This window comes from Canis lupus, chromosome 11, assembly GCF_003254725.2.
Source record: "Canis lupus dingo isolate Sandy chromosome 11, ASM325472v2, whole genome shotgun sequence".
Taxonomy (NCBI): Eukaryota; Metazoa; Chordata; class Mammalia; order Carnivora; family Canidae; genus Canis; species Canis lupus.
The window spans coordinates 27,406,953-27,428,162 of NC_064253.1; the positions used below are offsets into that span (position 1 = coordinate 27,406,953).

Below are 21,210 nucleotides of genomic sequence, written 5' to 3' on the forward strand. Positions count from 1 at the left end.
AAGGAATGTGAAACAATTTTCTCCCCAAGTAGACCTCAGAAGAATGCACCCCAGTTGTGATGGTGACATGATACAGAGTGAGGAGACTGTCAGTGAAATAATTCTGCATTTGGGTATTTTGCCAGTGCCCCCAAAAACAGATCCCAGAGCTTAATACCTCTTTGTATGTAATAAATTATTCTAATTCTTGTTTATGCTGAGTTTTTAAATGTCTTTTTTTTTTTTTAATTAACAAACCTGTATTGTCAGTTTGATCTTATTATCAGGAAGGACAAGCTAGCTGGTAGAGAAAAGAGAGACCCCTTCTCATGGACACTTTAGTTATTTTTAAAGATTTTTATTTGAGGGATAAATTATATCTGGGTGCTATGATTTGTCTGGTTACTATTCTTAAAACAAGTCAGTCCTCACTTGTCCTTCCTCATGGAAAGGAACAGTAGCAGAATAGCTTGTGGTAAAAAAACTGATAGGGCATGTGTACCCTGTACTTTGCCCAGTGTCATCACACATGTCACCCTTGTGGTCTGGCATTTCTATATCCATTTGTTATTTGTTTCCCCTTTACCAGGCCCTATCATAGGCATCCTACTGTAATGAAATAATAGTAAAAACAAGCCCACACCCCCCCCCGAATTCTTGCTTTCAGAATTTATGCTAGGCTTTATTCCAACTAGAAACAGATGATTTTAAGGAAATTGAGATCTATGATAATTCTTTTATGATATTCATGTAGGAAGTAGTTGAACTGGGATTAAATTCATCTGTATTATGCTAACACTCTTGCTATGTGCACTAATATTAATGTGTAGCATATTGGGCTTTTAAAACTTGTGATACATTGAATTTTTTAGGGTAGATTAGGAGTCAAGACACTGAACAACAACAAAAATGAAGGCTCACTGTGAAAATGGCAGTTCAATAGGAAGTAGAAAGTTTAAGATGCTGTTTCTCGTCCTAGATGGGAATAGCCAGCATAATTTCTAGGATGGGGATACAATAGTCTGTGTTCCTGCTTGAGACAATCCATGAATTTTTTTTCTAAGATAATATGTCACATGTCATTTCCTCCTGGAATCTTAGGACTTTGTGCTCAGTTATTTTAAGTTGTGTTTTTCACCTACAGTGTGGCTAAAGCTACTTCTTTTGACTAATATACTTTTCCTATCCCGGAATATCTCTTTTCTTTTATAATTCAGTCCAACAAAAATCCTATTACAGCTTCAAAAATAATAATTAGAATCAAAATCTTTCTAAGGTACATGGAGTTAATGATTTTGGAACATCCTGGGGTCACCTCCCATAGCATGGAGGCATTTTCATAGGGACCTCAGAAGTAGAGCTGTTAATCCTATACATATCATATGCCAAGAGGCTTCTTTCCTGGGGAATGCACTTTGTATCTCAGCCTGAATCCTGCTTTCCTGTAGCACGTTAAAGCAACTGAACATATTTTGAGTTTTGGTGAAACTGTCACCATTCATCAGAGTTCTGTTTGGGAGGATATATGTTTTTTTTGTTTGTTTGTTTGTTTGTTTATTGGAGTATAGTTGACACACAATGTTATATTAGTTGTATAATATAGATGTATAACATATCTATTCATTATACTATGCTCACTACAAGTGTAGCTACCATGTAATACTGTTAAAATATCATCAACTATATTCCCTATGTTGTGCCTTTTATTCCTATCACTTATTCATTCCATCGCTGGAAGACTGTATCTCCTACTTTTATGTTCACCCATTTTGCACACTCTCCCACTAAAACATCAGTTTGTTCTCCGTATGTATAGGTCTAATTCTGCTTGTTTGTTTATTCTTCTTGTTTTTTAGATTCCACATGTAATTGAAATCATATGATGTTTGTCTTTCTCTGATTTATTTAACTTAGCACAATACTTTCTAGGTCTATCCATGTTATTGCAAATGGCAAACCTCATTCTTTTTTATGGCTGAATAATATTCCATGGCATGTATGTACCACATCTTCTTTATTTATTCATCTATTGATGGACGCTGAGGTTGGCTATTATAAATCATGCTGCAATAAATAGATGGTGCATATATCTTTTCAAAATGGTGTTTTCATTTTCTTTGAATAAATATCTTATAGTGGAATTTTGGATTATATGGTATTTCTATGTTTAGTTTTTTGAGGAAATTCCATATTGTTTTCCACAGTGGCTGCACCAATTTACATTTCCACCAACAGTGCATGAGACTTCCTTTTTCTCCACATCCTTGTCAACACTTCTTATTTCTTGTCTTGTCTATTTTAGCCTTTCTAACAGGAGTGAAGTGTCTCATTGTGGTTTTTTTTTATTATGGTTTTAATTTGCATTTTCTTGATAACAAGTGATGTGGAGCATCTTTTCATGTGTTTGTTGGGCATCTGTATGTCTTTTTTTGAAAAATGTCTATTTAGGTCCTCTGGTCATTTTTTAAATTGATTTTTTTTTTTTTTTTTTTTTTTTAGTGTTGAGTTATATACGTTCTTTACATATTTTGGATGTTAACCCCTTAGCATATACCCTTTAGCATTTGCAAAAATCTTCTCACATTCTGTAGGTTGCCTTTTAGTTTTGTTGATGGTTTTATTCACTGTGCAAAATGTTTTTATTTTAATGTAGTCCCAATAGTTTAGTTTTGCTTTTGTTTCCCTTGCCTAAGCAGACATATCTAGAAAAAAAGTTGCTATGGCTGATGTCAAAGAGGTTACTGCCTGTGTTCTCTTCTGGGATTTTTATGGTTTCAGGTCTTACATTTAGGTCTTTCATCCATTTTGAGTTTGTGTTTGTGTATAAATTGCATTTTGATGAGAAAAAAAGTTTAAGAAAAATTAGATGTGCAGAATGTTCCTCGTTTTTGTTGTTGTGTGTGTGTGTGTGCTTAATGAACAATAGAAAGACTCTAAATGCCATATTGTTAAAAAAAAATAAATGCCATATTGTTGCCTTCAAATGGCAGGATATATTAGGTGATTTAAAAAAAATTTACATACACTTTTGTGTAATTTACTATTTTTTTCTAAGAACCTTTGTATTGCTTATAAAATCAGAGGGGGAAAAATAAAGTATAAAATTGGAGAACATGTTATTTAAACACCTTGGTCTTTTATATGATTTTTTTGTCTAGTGACCTCAATAGGAGAGATACAGGACAAACTAGCTGAGAGAGTGTCTACTGGTGTCTTCCCTTAGTTTTTAAAACACTCTGATCTTTTTTCTTTCCATTCTGGACACATCTTTTTCTTAGTAATGTTGACAGCTCCATATTCATCATCTTTTTTTTAAAAGATTTTTATTTATTTATGAGAGAGAGAGAGAGAGAGAGAGAGAGAGATTGGCAGAGACACAGGTAGAGGGAGAAGCAGGCTCCATGCGGGGAGCCCGATGTGGGACTCAATCCCAGAATGCCAGGATCACGCCCTCAACTAAAGGCAGGCGCTAAACCCCTGAGTCACCCAGGCATCCCCATATTCATCTTCTTATTAATGGTTACTTTCAACATGGAAGGTTCCCTTTTAATATTTTTGGTAGTAATTTTCAGGGAATCCTTGTTTTTATTTGCTAGCTAAGACCAAGATCAGTATTTTTTATGATTTTCATTATTATCTGTCATTTGAAAAGTATGTAGCATAATTAAATTGAGTATAAATTGCTGTCAGCCTTTTCTAGAGGTTCCATATCCCCAAAAATAACTTGAATTCAAAATGTACTGAAATTTCTATCTGTACTTACTGTGTTCTAAATATCCTGAGACTAGGCTGTTCTTGTGTGTCAAACATAATTTACATGTGTGTTTGGAGTCCCCAAACCACCCCCAAATTCAGTGAATCACTGGAAGGACATAGTTGTGCTCAGAACGGTGATTACAGTGAAATGATACAAAGCAAACTCAGCCAAGCTAAAAGGTATTGGAGATAAGGTCTAGAGGAGGCAAGCTTCTAGAGTCCTCTCCCAGTGGAGTCACATAGCACTCCTTAAGCCTCCCAGAACAAGTAGTGACAACACATGCAAAATGTTCCCAATCATTTAGAGAATCAGTGCCCACAGTTTTTACTGGAGACTGATCACATACATAGGCATCCTCTCCCTAGCATGTACCAAAATTTCAGACTCCTGGAAGGGAAGCAGCATTAACCATACTGTTTGTACTGTACAAACAGTATGGGCACAGTGAGTCATTCTTATTAGGGAATGGGTGGAACTCTCCTGAAATTCAGATTGTCACAACTGCCAGGGCCCAATCTTCTAAGCAGGATTTTCAATGAATAGCAGTCCCAGGCCGGCTATGTTAGCTTCTTTCTACACAACATGCAATAAAAAGCTAGAAATGCCCATTTATATACTAAAGGCAAGAATGAGTTTGCTAGAGTAAGGAATGGCCCACTATGTCCATTAACCTGTAAGAGTGATTTTGGACATCTTCCCTTTAGCTCATTTTTCACCTCTGTAAAATACACTAGAACTTTGCACTTTAGAATTCTGTGATCCTGGAGGTGCCTCAGTGGCTCAGTTACTTAAGCATCTGCCTTCAACTCAGGTCATGATCCCAAGCTGTCTTTGTATTCTCTCTCTCTCTCTCTTAAATAAATAAATAAATAAATAAATATCTTAAAAAAGAAAAAATTCTGTGATCTTCTATGTTTTCTAATACTTTATATGTCAGGGACCCAAATTGGAGTCCATGTGCTATAGGGTTATATGAAGACTCTCCTAGAGGTCTAATGCAGTGATAGTTCTGAAAGAATTAATTACCAGATACCCAACTTTTGTATGTACTCTATCCTTATATTGATCTGTATGAGAACAGAGGTTGGAAAGGGCTGCTCGTTCTCTTTTCCCCCTGTTCTTTTTGCTTTATAGAAAATTGCATTACTCCCAAGTAGATAAAGGGACAGATCCTGAGTATAAGTCTTAAGAGAGAAAAACAAAGATAGATTAGGTAGTAAGTGCTGAAGAGAACAGCATATTATTTCACCTAGGCCATAAATTTATTGAGAAAGTTGTGACCTTATCTACTAGCTGCCTGTTAAAACCCACAATCTTCTCTTCCTTGGTCCACACTACCCAGCCTCCCTTGCAGGAGGCTCAGCCAAAGATATGGGAGCAAAAATGATAGATATCACTTCCAGGTTTGGCTTCTAAGCACTCCCACATGTTCTCCTCTGTACTGTTTTCTGGAAGGGAATTAATGCAAATTGAGACCCCAGGACTCAAATGTTGAGATGGCAACACTTTTGTCTCTGAAGGACTGTGGAGAAATGCTGCCCCACTAAACTATTTGCCAGCCCAATAGTGTTATGTGAGCCAAAAATGAATGTCTATTAGGTTTAAGGCATTATATAGTTGAGGCCTATATTTTACCCTATATATTTTTGACTACCTCTTAGAATTAGAATTCAGAAATGAGATGCTTGATAAGGGAATATGTATTAGTATATTTATTTTATTTTACAATTCAGACTTCTTCTGAGAAAATAAATCCATTTTGTTAGATTGGTTTGGTAATGAGGATTGCCTTTGTGTATTGGATTTTATATGTATATACATGTATATCAGATACTTAACATAAATTGAGCTTAATCTACAGTCTCAGAAGTTTGAAAAAATATATTTAAAGCACATGTATAATTATAACTTAAAATTCTATGCTGGGAAATAATATCTTTTAATTTTTTTTAATCCTAAAATAGAAAAAAAAATAAAATTTATGAGTTAACTTTAACATATTCAAGGAAAGATGTAGTTTTCCAAAAGTCTTTTGGGGAATTATAAGCAAAAACATTTGAAGACCACGATTAACAAGTAGTTTAAATGAGTCTTTGTTCACCTGATTAATAAATAGGTAGTTATTCACTTGTGTAAATGAGCTAAATGTTCAGGGCAAGCCTAAAGCAAACAACAGAGACTGATGCTACAGCTTGAACAACTTCTGCTGTTTTAAGTCTTCCAAATTACCCTCTTAAAATATTTGTAGATCTCATCAGGCAGGTGAACGGAAGGATTGAGTAAGTGATCTTCCTGTAAGAAAAGTGTATGCGTAGTGGGATTACTTCACTTAGTGCTGCCAGTAAACCTGAAATTTTATTGTTCCTTCTCTTTTCCTGAATCTCTTTTATTGCCAAAGAGACACATAGATATGGGTTGGACCTCGGGACTTGGGCCAAATGTTTGTAGGGAAGAAATTGAAGAATAACTCGGTGACTAAAGTGCTAAAGGAAGGACTTACTCTAACAGAATGCAATTTCCTAAATTTATGATTTGGCAAGCCTGATGCTTATACAGTTTTAAATAACTTGGGGGAAACATTCCTACCTGTGCCCCATACAACAACCAAACTCACTGCAAGCAAGGAACAACAGAGGGAAACCTGAACATGTGTCCTTGGTGCAAGATGTGTAAAAGATCAGAGGAAATCATCAGCTCTCACAAGGTGATATAAAACCAGTCACTGAAAGTGTCTCCAGGAGTATGTTACTGGCATTCATCCACTTGGAAGATGTTGGCAGCCATAAATGCCAGAATCACACCTGACATTTCTGTTGAAAAACATTGAACACACCCCATGGGCCCAGAGCCTGCAGGGGTAATGGGGGAAATCTGAGAAGTAGAGTAACTTCTTTGCATGAGGAAATATGAAGATAGACCTCTTCATTATTGATGGAAGAAATGCTTTGGGTCTCTGGTCTCTGCAAAACAAGTGTCTGTAGCTCTGGAGATGAGTGCAGAAGGGCAATCATTTGAAGTTAGACCAGATGCTAATAAGGAATGTTACTTCGGAAACTCAAGGGACAAGATGAATATTCCAAATTTCTTGCATTCCTTTAGAGATTGGACAAGAGCAGGAACTAAAGATCTAATTACTGGCTAAAGGGACTTTTTAGGAAGGTATTTGGGTAGATGATGTTTAGATATCAGGCACCTTTCACTTGGCTTGGTCCTTCTCCCTGTGAATGACATCATAGTGGTTCGAGAATGGAGTCATCAAAGAAATAACTTCAGAGATTTCCTTCTCTGGAGATTCTGTCCTTCCTCCAGGGAAGAGACTGTAACCTGTTTGTCTTTTCATCACTAGAGCCTCAAGTGGGGCCTGAGTCCATACCCAGGAAAGGTTTAAATGATGAATGAAGGGACCAGTTAGAAGATTTTCCTCCAACCTCACCCACTAGAATGGCACAGAGGGACTCAGACCAACGCTCCATTAGGAGTAGTGTGTGCTCACCTGGGTTTCATTTCAGAATTCGTAGCAAGTAAGATTCAGGAAGAATTAGGAGGAGACCCAGTCAGGCATTGTCACTGATATTATGATCAAGGTAAGACACCAGGGGCATTTAGAGTGATTTCACAAGTGCTCACTGGATCTTCCAGAGCCTTGTAGTTTGAGTCCTTTCTGAGGTTGATGATGGAAGGAATAGTGCTTCTCTTGTTCCATTTGCAGAGGCAGAGCTTTGACTGCTTCTTGCATGTGAGTCCCAGCATGCCTCCAGAGGACTGCAGATAGTCCTTTTCCTGTGAGAGTCTGCTTTGCCTCTGTAACCAGCATTGTCTGCTGACTTGACACTTCATCTGGAGATTCCTGGGTTGTCACACTCCGCTCTGGATCTCTCACTGCTTCAGACCCCCTTCCTTGAGGGCAGGATGATCTCTAGGGAATAAAAAGCGAAACAAGCAATTTTGTCAAGCATTTTGCAGTAGCAAAACAGAGCTGACAATAGGGGCTTATGTCTGTTGTTCAACAGAATGAATGATCAAGTTGTATGCAATAAAAGGAAATTGTCAAATTTAGGAGAAGTGATAAAATATAGCATCAAACATTACAGGCATTTTCCTTATTTAATATTTATATTCCTTGCCATTGTTAGGGTTCAGTCTCAAGCAGGGATGAGACCTGCAGTTCCCACCTGTGTGTTTTTCTGAAAAAGCACAGTATTAATTATTTATCAAATAAGTGGAGTTCTTTCAGTTCACCTGCCTGCAAGTGCTCACAGTTCACGAACATTTTCCCCCCATTCTGAGTCAGTGTTTTGTGTATAGGTTTGTGTGTGTATTTATATAAAACACACAAATAAAAAATATATATTTGGTATGTGTAGATATATGCCTTTGTGTATGTCAGGGGAAGGGGATTGGTGATATTTATTCTATGTCTTAACTAGCTCAAGATCATTAGAAGTCTAGATTAGCATTTCTGTGCAAAGGGTAGAATACCAGGAGGGATCTTTTTGTCCTGGTTCTGCTGGCTATGAAACTTAAGGCAATGTACTTAAATCTCTTGGTGTCTACTGTTTGCTACCTGTAAAATGAGATAATCATATCTAACATCTGAAGACAATAATGAATCATGAATTATCACGTGGTAAGTGCCCAAGGCAAATGGAGGTTAAGTACCTTATGAGACAAGGTGATATTGTTTAAGTAGTAAAGGTATTAGATTATATTCCTTCCTTATCATTCCTTCTCTCAAAGGAAAGGTGAGAGAGGTCTTTCTACTGTACCTCTATGAGAATTTGAGTCCAGGTCATTAAGGGATTTTTCGATTGCGAGAGGGTTGAATGAGTAAAAGCATTATGTTGAGACAGGACTAAAAAGCCTTAGAGAATATAGGAAGAATTCATCTGGCAGCCCATGGTATAGCCACAGCAAAGAGTTACTCAGATAATCACCTTTAGGTCCCTGTAATCAAGTGCCTAGAGAAGACAAGGCTCTAAGTGACCCAAGTATTTAGTGCCATGAGCATTTTAGTGAAAATAAGCTTAATGGAGTTAGTTGGTGGCTTCTAATGTACTGGGGAACATAGGGAAAGAAAATAATGAGCATGGGGCTTTTAATTTAATGTCAGTGGTAATGACCTGTGTACTACTAAACTGAAGCTTTAGGAGCCCCTGTGTAGTGCCACCATCTGTGAGAATGGCATGGTTCTGTTAGGGGTTGTTCCCTCAGCCTTGGTGCCAGATTAAAGAAGGCCCAGAGCAGAGTTACAACCAACATTCAACATGAGCAAGAAACAAACATTTTGTGTTGTTAGCCACTGAGGTTTTAGAGATTGTTGCTCCTGGAGCATGAAAGATGATAATATAAAATCTGTTATCATATGCTTTTGGAAAATGCTCCCATAGAGTCCTATAGTAGGGCTCATTCTTTAATGATTGTGGACTTGTTCTTTAATAATTGTTCCAAGCATTGATTATGTCCCAATGCAGGTCTGCTTGACCATTCAGGAAGCTGCTACCGTAATTGTTACCCAGTACACATTGTATGTACTTTAAATAGCCATTCTACTTACGAGCTGTGTGATCTTGGTTAAGTTTCTGAACTGCTCTGTGCCTCAGTTTCTACATCTGTAAAATGGAAATATTTTTGTTGCTTATCTCATGGAGTTTAGAGGATTAAGTTTATATAACATCTTCAAAGCAGTATCTGACATGCAGTAAATATTTATTAAATGTATCTGTAAATATTTAATGAGTGTTTACCATGTTCCAGATCCCAAGCATAAGCAGTTACTTATAAGCCCTTATACTTAAGGGTTTATAAACATGAATGAAGATATATTGGTTCCAATGTTTTTGGAGCTCATAGATCTAGGTAGAGAGATCTGTTAAAAAATGATAAATCATGAAGAGGTGTGGTACTGCAAGAATATTTATGAGGGAGACTGAGCTAATTTGGAGAGTCAAGAATGGATGGCCCTGAAGGAATGACATTTAAGAGATAGAAGATGAGCAGGTGTAGCCACGATGGAGGTAGAGATGGGGGTAGTGATAGATTCAAGGACCCTAGAGGGGGAAGCAACTAGGCACATCAGGGACCCGAAAGAAGCAGTGAGGCAGGAGTGGTGGAGGGGACAGGGCCAAATAGAGTGAGGCCAGAGCCCTGGAGCTGTGTGGCAGAGGAGAGCATCGCAGTCTTTGCCGGCATCCTGGCCGTGGTTGTGTGGCCCTGGGCAAACACCTTCTCCAGGCCTGTTTCCTCATTTCTAAGGTAAAGAGTCCTTTTAGTTCCAAAATTAATATTCAAGGATTTTACTTGCCTTTTCCTTTCCTTGTTTCAAAGAGCCAGTGAGGCTGTCCCAAAAGTTGTTTCTAACAAACTCATTGTTTAGAGAGAGCTAAGAAGAACAATCAAAAGGAAAGGAAGAATAGATTCTTTCTGGTCTGATGCTTAACCTGACTTTTATGTGGTAAAATCCAGAGTCATGATGGCTGACCCTTGAGCAGCTCTGGGTCCCCGGATGACATTTAATCTTGCTTGAGGATGGCATCATAAGGAAATCTCCTACTAGACGTCAAAGGCAGGAGTTAGGTTCATGGTCCCCTGTCCCTCCTCTGCTCATAGGATTGTGGGCTTTTAAGAACTTTTTTCTCTTGTTGTTTTTTTCTTCTCCGACTGCATGGTGAGATAATTTTAGCATTTATAGAAAACGGTGCTCCCCATTGAGTTTATATGTTAACCCCTCCTGAAGTGAATGGTGCATGCAGTGGAAGAAATTCATTTTTTCTTTTATTATTTTTCATTAAAAAATTATTAGTCTCTAGTACATTTGAATCCCAGAGCAAGCAGGAAAGTTTTAAAAATGGATAGATACTTCTGTATTTTGAAACTTCTCTAGCCCTAATTGTGAATTTTTTAGGCCACATAGGATTTTGGTTGTGTGTCCTCTTGTGTACCTTGATTGCTGCAACAGTAGCACCAGGATAGTATTACTTTGTTGAGTAACTATGCTTTCTGTCCCAGAGGGGAATAATTATCCACATTTTGTGCTGTTTCTCAATGGAATCTTTGTGGAAATGTGAGGTTCAGCAGGGGTGTGTGGGGAGACCGTGGAGTTGGGAGGGTCCACTTTGGAATAGGCTGCTCTGAGACGCCCACCCTCTTCTCAGTTCTCCCCGCCCCACCTGCCACACTGTCCTTGAGAAGTGAGCACTATGCTGGGCACCCCCTGTTGAGCTCTTTCTCCTGTCTGAGCTTCTGTCAGAGTGCTCTTCATGTTGGGTAATTGTAGGTGCCCCTAGAAGGCCCCTGGGATCATGGACTGCAGGATCACCTGGCAGGTACCTTCAAAGTAGTGCACATGTCCTAAGTATCTTCATAAGGACAGATACAAGGAGAATTCATACTTTCCCCTAAAGTTCATCTGCCTGAGAGCAGGCCTGCAGTCTACAGGGTCTCCTGGCTTCCTGTCCCTCTGTCACTTGACTCACCCCCATCTCTAATCTCATGGTGGGACCCTGCTCCTGCTCCAAGTTGGAAGACCTCTGGCATGCTAAGCAGAGGAAGGGTGCAAAATATTGGTCTTAGTAAGTAAAATTGCAAAAATGATGAATGTAATGACAGGTTAACACCTGTTTTCTTGCCACTTATACAGCTCCTTTACTTTGGGCAGAATTGAAGTAGTACCCAAAGGATGTCAGCTACTAGATATTGCTGGATGGTGGCTGGCACACATTTGGGCATCTGACTTGGAAGGAGTTCAAGAGAATTGAGGCATATTGCTGCAACAAAACTCCTGCAGTGCTACTTGTTGATGTGAATGCTTTTGCTAAAAAAAGAAAAATGCAATTAAAATGACACTTGAAATTTGGCTCACTCTAGGAGTGTGTGAAATATACCTGATTTACATATGTTAGTTTAAAAAATCTTCATTTGCTTATCTGGTTAAGAGATACATTTTCAAAAATTTTTACTTTTTAAATAATTGCCAATATTATAATACATATGTAGCTTTTAGTTATAGTTTTTTTTTAAGTGCAATTATTATTCAGGTCAGAAAGTTTATTTTAAACTTAGAGCCTTGGCAAAGGAAAATTAAAAACTCAAACCAGTGAATATGCATATTTTTGTCATACAGAGGATTATGATAGAGTGATCAATAAAAGCTTTGAGCATAAAAGTATCATCAGATAAAATTCTGTGGAGAAAGAATATAGGTAATGTAAGTTACAAGAAAGAAGGAATGCTATAAAATTTGTTAAAGAAGCACCTATTCTTTTATGTTTTTTAAATGGATGATGGAGTTATCAAATCACCATGGTTTTTAGAGACGTGGGTTTTTTTTAATTTAAAAATTTTATTTATTTGAGAGAGAGAGCGAACACGTGCACACTCAAGCGGGCAGAAGGGCAGAGAGAGGGAGGCAAGCAGACTCTCTGCTGAGCAGGGATCCCAAGACTCATGGGGCTCCAACCCAGGACTCAGATCATGACCTGAGCCACACCAAGAGTCAGATGCTTAACCAACTTTGCCACCCGGGCTCCCCATGAGATGGGTTTTATTTCTAAATGTGAATATTTAATACACATGAATTATGACTTTTATAATTATTTAAAGTCATAAGAAATTTTATGTCTACTTAAAATTGTGCCAGGCAATACATAGATTTCCAAGTTTTATCTGCTTTTAGTTTGTGAAGGAGGCTGGTCTGGGATGCTACAGTGATTTCAAACTCTGGCTTGGGAGCACATACGAACAACACATATTTCTGAGCTCCTGTTCAGACTTATGAATCAGAAATTCTAGTTGGGGGGTATGAGTGGGACCTTATATGACTCCCTGATTGCCAGTGGATCCTAGGATCAGTGTTTGGCTCCCTTGTGTCCACTTGATTCTACTTTCAGGCCTGAAGTTCCTGTCTAGTCCTCCTGGGAAAGACTCATGAAGCAGCTGGTGACTCACACTGTTGGTGACTCATGTATGCAGGTCATGCAGTGGCACTCAGGTGGGAAGAAACCATGAAGACAGAAGTTCCTGAGGAGGCAAGAATGGAATGGGGACCCAGAACAAAGGCTATTTTGTCCATTCACTATAGAGGAGGTTCACATCCTATCCGTAAATGATCCTTGCAGAGCTCATCTGAAATGACATTTCTGAGCTCCCCTTCAATAACTTGCAGTTCTTTAGACTGACTAGTCAGGATTAATACTGGCCCAAGTTCTACCTAGGATTAGTCAGATAACATTGATTTGAAAATTATTTGACTACTAAAATTTGAGTCCATCAGATAATCATATGCAGTCAGTGATTTTTAGCCATCCTTCTGGATCTTTTGCTTGTAAAAAATTTCCTCAGGATATGAGATGTGGCTATTATTAGGCAGTATGAAATAGTCTGAAGGGTTTGACTTAATGGACTAAATTTGCTGCACATTGCTAGCGGTGCATTGTCTTTCTCTGTTCTTTCTTTTATGTGAGAAATTTGTTGCTATTTCCTGTGTCTCAACAAGATAAATGAACTAATTTAAAATATTTTCCACGCCTCATCTGTCCACTCCACAAGCTGTCAATGGGCTTGGATTGGGAGCTTGCATGCCAGCAGTCCTCAGCTGGGAGTATTGTTATTATGAAAAAAAGAATGTCGTTTCCATAGCAGCTTGGACTGCCTTTGCAAGTGTGCTTTCACATTCTTGCAGGATTAGGTAAGAAAGTCGATATTTGGTCGAGCTTTCTAAAGCACGTTTGCTTGACTTAAATGAAGTCATTACATTTCTTTCTTTTTTTTTTTTTAATTGAAGAGGTGGAAGAAAATTCTCAAGAATCGATGAAGGGAGAAATTTTCACAAGTTAAAAACTGAAACAGAAAGGAAGAAGAAAAATATTAGAGTTAATAAAATTTAGAATTATAAAAATTAAAATTGGAAAAAGTTACTACTGTTTGTCTTCAAGATAATGTTTCTAATTTTACATATTTTACAGGTTGGATAATTTAAAAATATGATGGAATTTTCACAGGTATATTATTTTTTACAGTCACTTGAATTCATCATATATTCCTTCATAGCACATTTAAAGGAAAAATTATATGCAGAACATCACAACGGCACACAACTGTAAGACATTTTCATCCTCTTTTGCATCAGGATCGAGCTCTTCACAGTATTTACTTACTGGTATTTGTAGAAAAGGCCGAGCAAAGAAGTGATAAGTTGGAGACCATTTTTACTGTTTCTGAGATAGTACAGACGGGTTCCTTTTAGATTTTCTGAACTTTTTTCTACTTAATAATACATTTTAATGAGTCTTTGGGGGAAGTCATAACTTTACTACACTGCTTATCACAGCCGCCTGCTCACATGACAATACTCTTGTGAGGTATAATATTAAAATCATCTCTGGCTAAAAGTGGATTTTGGCTTTTAGCCTAACACTGAGCAAATAACCTTTCCAGTGCAAGTTAAATGTTCCCATAAGCTCCTTAAAACCAAATTTTCCTTGTTAAAAAAAGTTACTGAATATAATTCCCAGAGGGTAGGGGATGGAAGCTATTTAAATCAGATTTAAAAAAATCCTTCCTGTATTTTGCTGGCTTTGCCTTTTTTTTTTTTTTTAATGTTTGGTAGGTACTTCTTTTCTATGTTGGTTTAATGTGAGAGGTCAGAATTCTCCCAAGAAGGTTGATGGTCCATCAGATGGGTGCAGTTCTGTAGTTTGAACTGTGGCTTAAAGTAGAATGCCAGTGCCTGCCACCCAGTGCCCGCCACCCAGTGCCCATGTCTTCCCTGAAAATCTTTGCAGAATCTATCTCAAGCCCCATCTTTGTGCTTGATTGTGACCCTGTTGCTGTCCAGAACTCTGAACCTCCAGATCCCTCATAACACAAGGCCAGTCTTTCTGTGGTTTCCCCAGTAGGTCAGCCTTAAGGTAGATGAAAATTTGATAGATGCACTTATAACCTCCTCTGAGCTTTCTTGGGAACTTTGACAAGTACATTCTTTCTCCTAAATATTTTAACACACAGCCTTTAAAATGACATTTACCTCTTCTAGGACCATTTTTGACAGTGGCATGTAATAGTTTTATTTTTATTTTATTTGAAAACATCATTTGGGGTTTTATAGAAAAAAATAAAATATTTATCTCCACAGCTTGTTATCAGCAGGGAGGATAGGCATTCTTGGATGGATGGAAGGTTTATTGGTGGAAAGAGTCAAGAAGCTATTTTGTGATAAAGGATTTCTTTGCATTTTTTCCTCTAGTGAAGAAAATTGCTTGTGGGTTCTTGCTTAAAAAAAAAAAAAAATAATCCCCCTGGTGCTGCTTTTAATTTGATCAGGTTTAAAATGTTTTCAGAAGGGTTAAGCTTCCTTTGCATTCGTGTCTGGTGTGATCAAATGAAGGAATGGCTTTGGATTGGGCTAGATTTTTTTTATGATGCTGTTTGGCCTTTCTACAGAAGGTGCAGTATAGTGGGCCAGTCAAAACAATAGCACCAGTTTTACTTGACTTTGAGGTATATAGTGTATTCCCTTCCCGCTGACAGATTTGACTCCTGTTGTAAGAATTTATGTTTCCTATGCTATATATCCAGTGTACCCAACTGTCACTTTCAAAAAATAAGCATACCCCACAATATCAACCCACTGTCATGATTTCTCATATATGGCTACTGATAACTACTTTACCTGCAAGGGGTATATCCTGTTCTTGTTCATGAGGTAAAAGTTTGCAAGATAAAATATAATTCTGCTAGCGCATAGTATTTTATGAACAGGTGGACTAAGTTGTGAAAGACCATCATAAAGCCTAAAATCTGGGGGAAGAAACCCAAAAACTTCCACTGTTTGGGGGCTCTGTTTTTAATTTGATTCTCTGCTGAGTTCATGAATATTTCAGGTAGACCTGAACAGATGATTCTTTCTTCCCTGGAAGAAGATGGTTTTCAGTGGAAACTTTCAGTCTGTCACTTTTGTGGGAATGACTTTAACCTGATACAGAGTAGAGGTCCATATCCACCCAAGAGAAATAGGAAAACCCTGTGTAACACTGACAAACTTCACACAAGTCTAAGAATAAAATAAAAGTTTTCCCTACTAATATAGATCCCTTGTTTAACTGAAAAACTTAAAACTATTTAAAGAAAGAATTTTTCCCTTCTAGAGGAAGCAGGAATACATGCTCCCTATACTTGAACAAGGGTCTATGAGCCTAGATATCTAGCTTCCTATACTTGGAGGGGACATAGATACATATGTAAATAGATACATGATTTTTGCAACCCTGCTTTAAAAAATAGTTTACTAAACATGGCTACAGCAGAAAAAAATGAAAATACTTCAGAGTCCTGGATGCAAACCTTGAATCTGACAAAGAGATACCACCCCACCACCAGTTCATAAAAATAAATCTGAAAGGCATACACTGGTGATAAAGAGTTAAGCTGTGGTCATCACACCTGCCATTGAAATGGGAAGCTAGAACTGAAGAATGAACATATTGGCTCACAGTTGGGAAGATGTTGACAGAAAAAAAAAATCACATGGCACTGATGGAGGCCAGGCCCAACAAGGGGACTTACTACAGTTTAGTTTGAGAAGAGTTGTTGATGCTTGTCCCACCGTAGGGCTCCAGCCACATGCTTAGCAAATGCTGCTACACTCTTTGTGAAGATTTGTTTAAAAATCACAGTCTTTTTGAACCTTGATGGTACACTCTGGTAAGCAGTGTGACTTGATGGTCTGCCCCATTTGTGTCATCTGCCCAGGTGCTTGTGCCTTTTGCTTTGGCAACCTGAAAGGAACTAATGTATCATCACATTTTCTGCTCCCACCCCACCCTATGCCCATCTTAAAAAAAAAAAATGGCAAAGTTTGTAAACTTTAATGTTTAGTGAGTACTTCTGTACCCATTATCCCATTAATCCTCACAGTGATCCTCCCAAGTGGAGCTGTAGAAACTGAGGGTTAGAGGCTAAGAGGAGCTCACTCAGGAAGGCTCTTCCTTAGTGGGAGAGCTGGAACTAAAAATCCAGCCCTGCCAGTGCCTCTACTCCGGCAGGTGGGGGTAAGAGGTTTGAAGCAGCCTGAAAATTGTTCAAAAACCAGCAAGCATGATAAGCCCCAAATCTTAATTTATTACCAAAAATCTGGAGGCCTTGAACTATTTCCTCATTTTGCATTCATTTGACTAGAGCCAGTGAAAAAGATTCCAAAGAAAAATGTTTTTTTCTTTATAACTTACCATTGAAAAGAACTGCTTTAGTCTCAAAAGTATAGCACTGAAACATATATGTATTATATACATATATATTGGGACAAAAGCAGCTTATATTTTTCTACTTTGAAGCTTGATGGACTCCTCTTGCATGGAGCAGCAAAGGGGCTCCCTCTTTCTACATAGGTGTATGCATGAGAGAAATGGAAGTGTGTGCATTCCAGGATGAACTGGATTATCTTCATCTTTTAAAAAAGTAACATGGATGACAGAACACATTTTAATTTTACGATTGCCAGTGAACCACAATATAAGCAGTAAATGTCTTTTAGAGTATGAACATGTTCTTTCACACGTCTGCTTGGGTAATTCACTGTTCTGTTTGAGAGGATCTCACAGAAATAGAATTTTTAAATATTGAGAAATCCATTAAGAAATGGAGGGAGAATCAAATGCTCATTGTAAGAGCCATGCCAAGGATAACTAAAATATGGCTTAGCATCTGAAAAATATTTACTTTTAATCAGAATGAACTTCTAAAGAAGTTAATATTCTCACCCTTTGGCTGAAGACTTCATTGTTGGGCTGGTCTAACATCTGTTTGAAGTTGGTCAGCCAGTTTTTCACGAAAGAACAAACAGTATACACAATGTAGATAAGATATTGTCTTTTTCCTGAAGAAAACCTGCATGTCTGGAACTGACTTACTCCTCTACTGCAGCTGCCCCCTTTTTAGTTGACCTGTTCCTGGCTTGCTGCAAAAACTAGGAAACTGAGGGTAGTACAAAGTGTCTTTGGCTCATTTTGGGAGCAATTCTGAAATGATAGTAGGGGAAAAAATAGCTTGGAAGATATCACAGTTTATATCCTATCCTTTTTTTTTTTTTTTTTTTTTTGAGATTGTAAAAACAATAAAACAACAACCTTAAAAATGAAAAAGAAAAATCCAGGGTTCCAATAACCTAAACATGATGTTCTTCATTTTTACCTATTCATTGAAATCTCTGTTCATTTGTTTTTTTTTTAAGATTTTATTTATTTATTTGACAGGGAGGTGGGGGGAGAGAGAGAGAGCGAGCGAGCGCACACACAAGTAGGCAGAGCAGCAGGCAGAGGGAGAGGGAGAAGCAGACACCCCACTGAGCAGAGAGCCCGATGAAGGGCTCCATCCCAGGGCTCTGGGATCATGACCTGAGTCAAAGGCAGATGCTTAACTGACTGAGCCACCCAGATGCTCCTGAGATCTCTGTTCATTTGTGTGTATGGTTGTAATCACTGTGTTCATAGTGATTGTAGACATTTTTAATTGTTCTGTGTCAGGAATACTTAACTCTTCTGTTCTGTGGATTCCTTTGGCAGTTTTTGGTAGAGCGTATGGATCTCTTTACAGAAAAATGTTTTTAAGTATTTAAAATAAAATACACAGGATTATATAGGAAACAATAATATTGAAGTATACTTACTAAATAATAGTTTAAAAATTAGCTTGTGATATGGTAACATGTGCTTTATTACCAATGTATTACATAATAAGATGTGACAAAGTCATAGTTACTTAGTTTCTGAGTAATTGTGAGCATAAATGTTTTGGAATTGTGGATCTGAAGGTGGAAGGGAAGGCAGGAGAGTTGAGGAAAGTTGTCATGCCTGATGGTCTCTATCACCTGGGTGAAGCAAGAGGCTCATTTGTAGTTGTTAGAATGTGAGGGGTTGGGCTGGAGTTGGAGAGAGGTAGGGTCTTGGAACAGATAGGGCAGCACTGCTTAGTTTTTACTATGTCTCAGGTACTATGCAAAACTTTTTATGTATGTCATTTCCTTTGACCCTGGGAACACCTTCATGAAGAATAGTGGCTGTTGTTGTCTTTACTTGACCAGTGTAGGAACTAAGGTGGGAGAAATTACCCACAAATAGATCATTCACTACCCCTCAGATAGTGAAGTCTGCCTAAATAATCCAGAAGCAGTATCCCTGATTGGCAACACAAATGCAAGCCTGCATTGGGGACAGTGATAGGAATCAGTCCCAAACCTTTGATGGGAGTCCATTTTACTGCCTTTTGTCCACTTCCTAAATTGAGAAAGATAAAAAGAATTACTAAATGACTCTAAGAGCCACTTAAGATTAGAAATCTCAAGCTTGTCAATTCCAAAAGATAAATCCTCAGACTCACAGTTAGGTGATTTTTCTCCTGAAGCGACCATCATAGAAACCTGAGCGGAGCAAGGCAGTGGGTTGGGAGCTGCAGAAGAGGGGATGGGCTCCGGACTGGACAGTCTGTGTTTATACCTTGAATTGGCTCTTCCCAGGACCGCAGTTGTCTCTGCTGGAGAGGTTCTTCCTCTGAGAAGTCACCTGGGACACATCTGCATGGCATTCATTGACTTTATAGCTTTCCATCACTGCTTCCTCGGGGTTGTTTGGAGACACGTTGGGGGTATTTTAACTTAAGCATAAATTTTCTCATTGTGGTCTAAGACTGGTGTAATTGAAATACAAGAGGCATTGAGGTTGGGGATGGGCATGGATAGGACAGTTCATGGGTGACAGTCTCTAATAAGGATCAGATGTATGCGGGAGCCTTGGGACAGCTGGTGCTCAGAACAGGAAGTGTGTCCCAGCACAGCACCTTGTGTAGCCTTTAAAGAAAAATGATGAGGCTTCTGTATGTTTCCTTTTCCCAACCCCTAGAATAAGTAGTACTTACCAAGATAAGTATATGCAGCAGTAGCGTTTATAAATGTTCATTTAAACTGTTAAAGACTGCATGTAGGAAGTTGGATAAGAGGCTGGCGCTTAGAACCTGACTCAGGGACCCAGTTCCCTTGTTACAGATGAGCATATGGGAAATATTTATACTGTTCCATCCAAGGCCTCACCAAGGAATGCAATTTCAATAAATATACATAAAATGGAGATCTAAGAAACCATACACACACAGCTCTCTGTAACAAAACTTTGAACAAAACAACTCTGAAGCCTTTGATTGGGTTGAATATCTGCACTGTCTCAAAACAAATACTGCTAAGGATAATTAGTCTCTGTCTTTGGTTTACTTATTTTTTGGTCAAATATCTTACGGCCTTCAGGCTTGAGGCCAGAAATAAATAGAACATGTTTTATAGTCCTTGATTTGATAATGCCAATACCAAACATATCTGATATTCATAATAAATAAAGTTTCTTGGGGGAAGGGGAGGGCTGTCCTTGGAGCACTGGAAAGGTTTGTAAGCCAGCCTTCTGAAATAGTGTGAAACAGGAAAATTGTGTTTCTTTTTAGATTTCACACTGAGAATTAAATGATTAAAATATTATCATTCCGAACATTAATTCAGAGAGATGTAAAAGCAATGGAGTTTTGAAATCCACCTAATTTACAAGTAACTTTACAAATCTGTTTTTTTTAATAGGCTAGAGAGCATATATCAGTGACTTTAGCAGGGCCTACTTGTACCAAGGACAGAGGGTCTTTTTAAAATTTTTAAGTAAATAATTCAGTAATTTTGAGTTCAATTAAATGCTTTATTCAGGGAGAGTAAGAATTCCTGTTTGAGCTCTTGTAAACAATAATTTCAAATAATGAAATTTGCTCTAGAAAACAGGTGGTCTTTAATATTAACATAAAAAGAAATAAAAATGCAAATATAAAAGTACTTAGAGAATGTTTATTTTGTGACTTAGGAGGCTTATTTTTGCCGCCTATCAGCTGAAAATGTTTAGTGACTCTTAATAAGTACTCAGAATGAGATTTGTCTAAAGCTCTCTGTATGCTGTAATTGTATGCCCCGTTCACCCTTTAAATTTGAAATAAACTTGAAATGAAGAATGAACCCGAACAGGCTGTTAGAGAAGTAGAAATGATAAGTGATTGATTTTTCTCAGCATAGATAACATTGCCTATTTTGTGATTCAGCAAATGTTGCTATATACTATCAGTGAAGTGCCTCTCTCAACATGAGATTGTGATGTTGCCTATAATTTATTTGCAAATGCTGCTTTTATGTCTGGGTTTTCTGCACAGCCCAAGTAGTAAGTGGAGAGGGGAAGGAAAGTTCTGTTTTCTGTTGAGGAAGAGTAGGAGAGGAGAGCAGGAAGCCTTCGGAGGCTAGCCTATTTCCCCCTGGACCTTCTCTCACTCTTGTTTAATTCTGGGCCCTTCCCCTCCTGTGACTTGTCCATGTTGTGCCTGCACCAAGCTAGCCTTCAAAACCAGGGCTGTCTGACTTCTCAGTCCATGCTTCCAACTACAACAGAATACACATAGGGAAGTCAGGAGAAGTG

At 38.1% G+C, this 21,210-nt stretch overlaps 1 protein-coding gene and 1 long non-coding RNA gene across 13 annotated transcripts in view; one reads left to right on the forward strand and one right to left on the reverse strand.

The window, feature by feature from the left end:
• KDM4C (lysine demethylase 4C) overlaps positions 1–21,210 on the forward strand; it is a 408,440-nt gene that overhangs the window by 314,068 nt on the left and 73,162 nt on the right. The gene's annotated exons all lie outside the window — the stretch shown is intronic.
• LOC112649943 (uncharacterized) overlaps positions 5,506–21,210 on the reverse strand; it is a 49,413-nt gene continuing 33,708 nt past the window's right edge. Inside the window, exons 5-8 of one of the 5 annotated variants that reach the window (XR_007413968.1) lie at positions 19,103–19,295; positions 16,295–18,999; positions 9,291–9,345; positions 5,506–7,652 (exon numbers count right to left, since the gene is read on the reverse strand). This is a non-coding gene — a long non-coding RNA (uncharacterized LOC112649943). The remainder of the gene's footprint in view (positions 7,653–9,290; positions 9,346–16,294; positions 19,000–19,102; positions 19,296–21,210) is intronic. The other 4 variants (XR_007413969.1, XR_003129810.3, XR_003129817.3 and 1 more) reach the window with 4 other exon arrangements.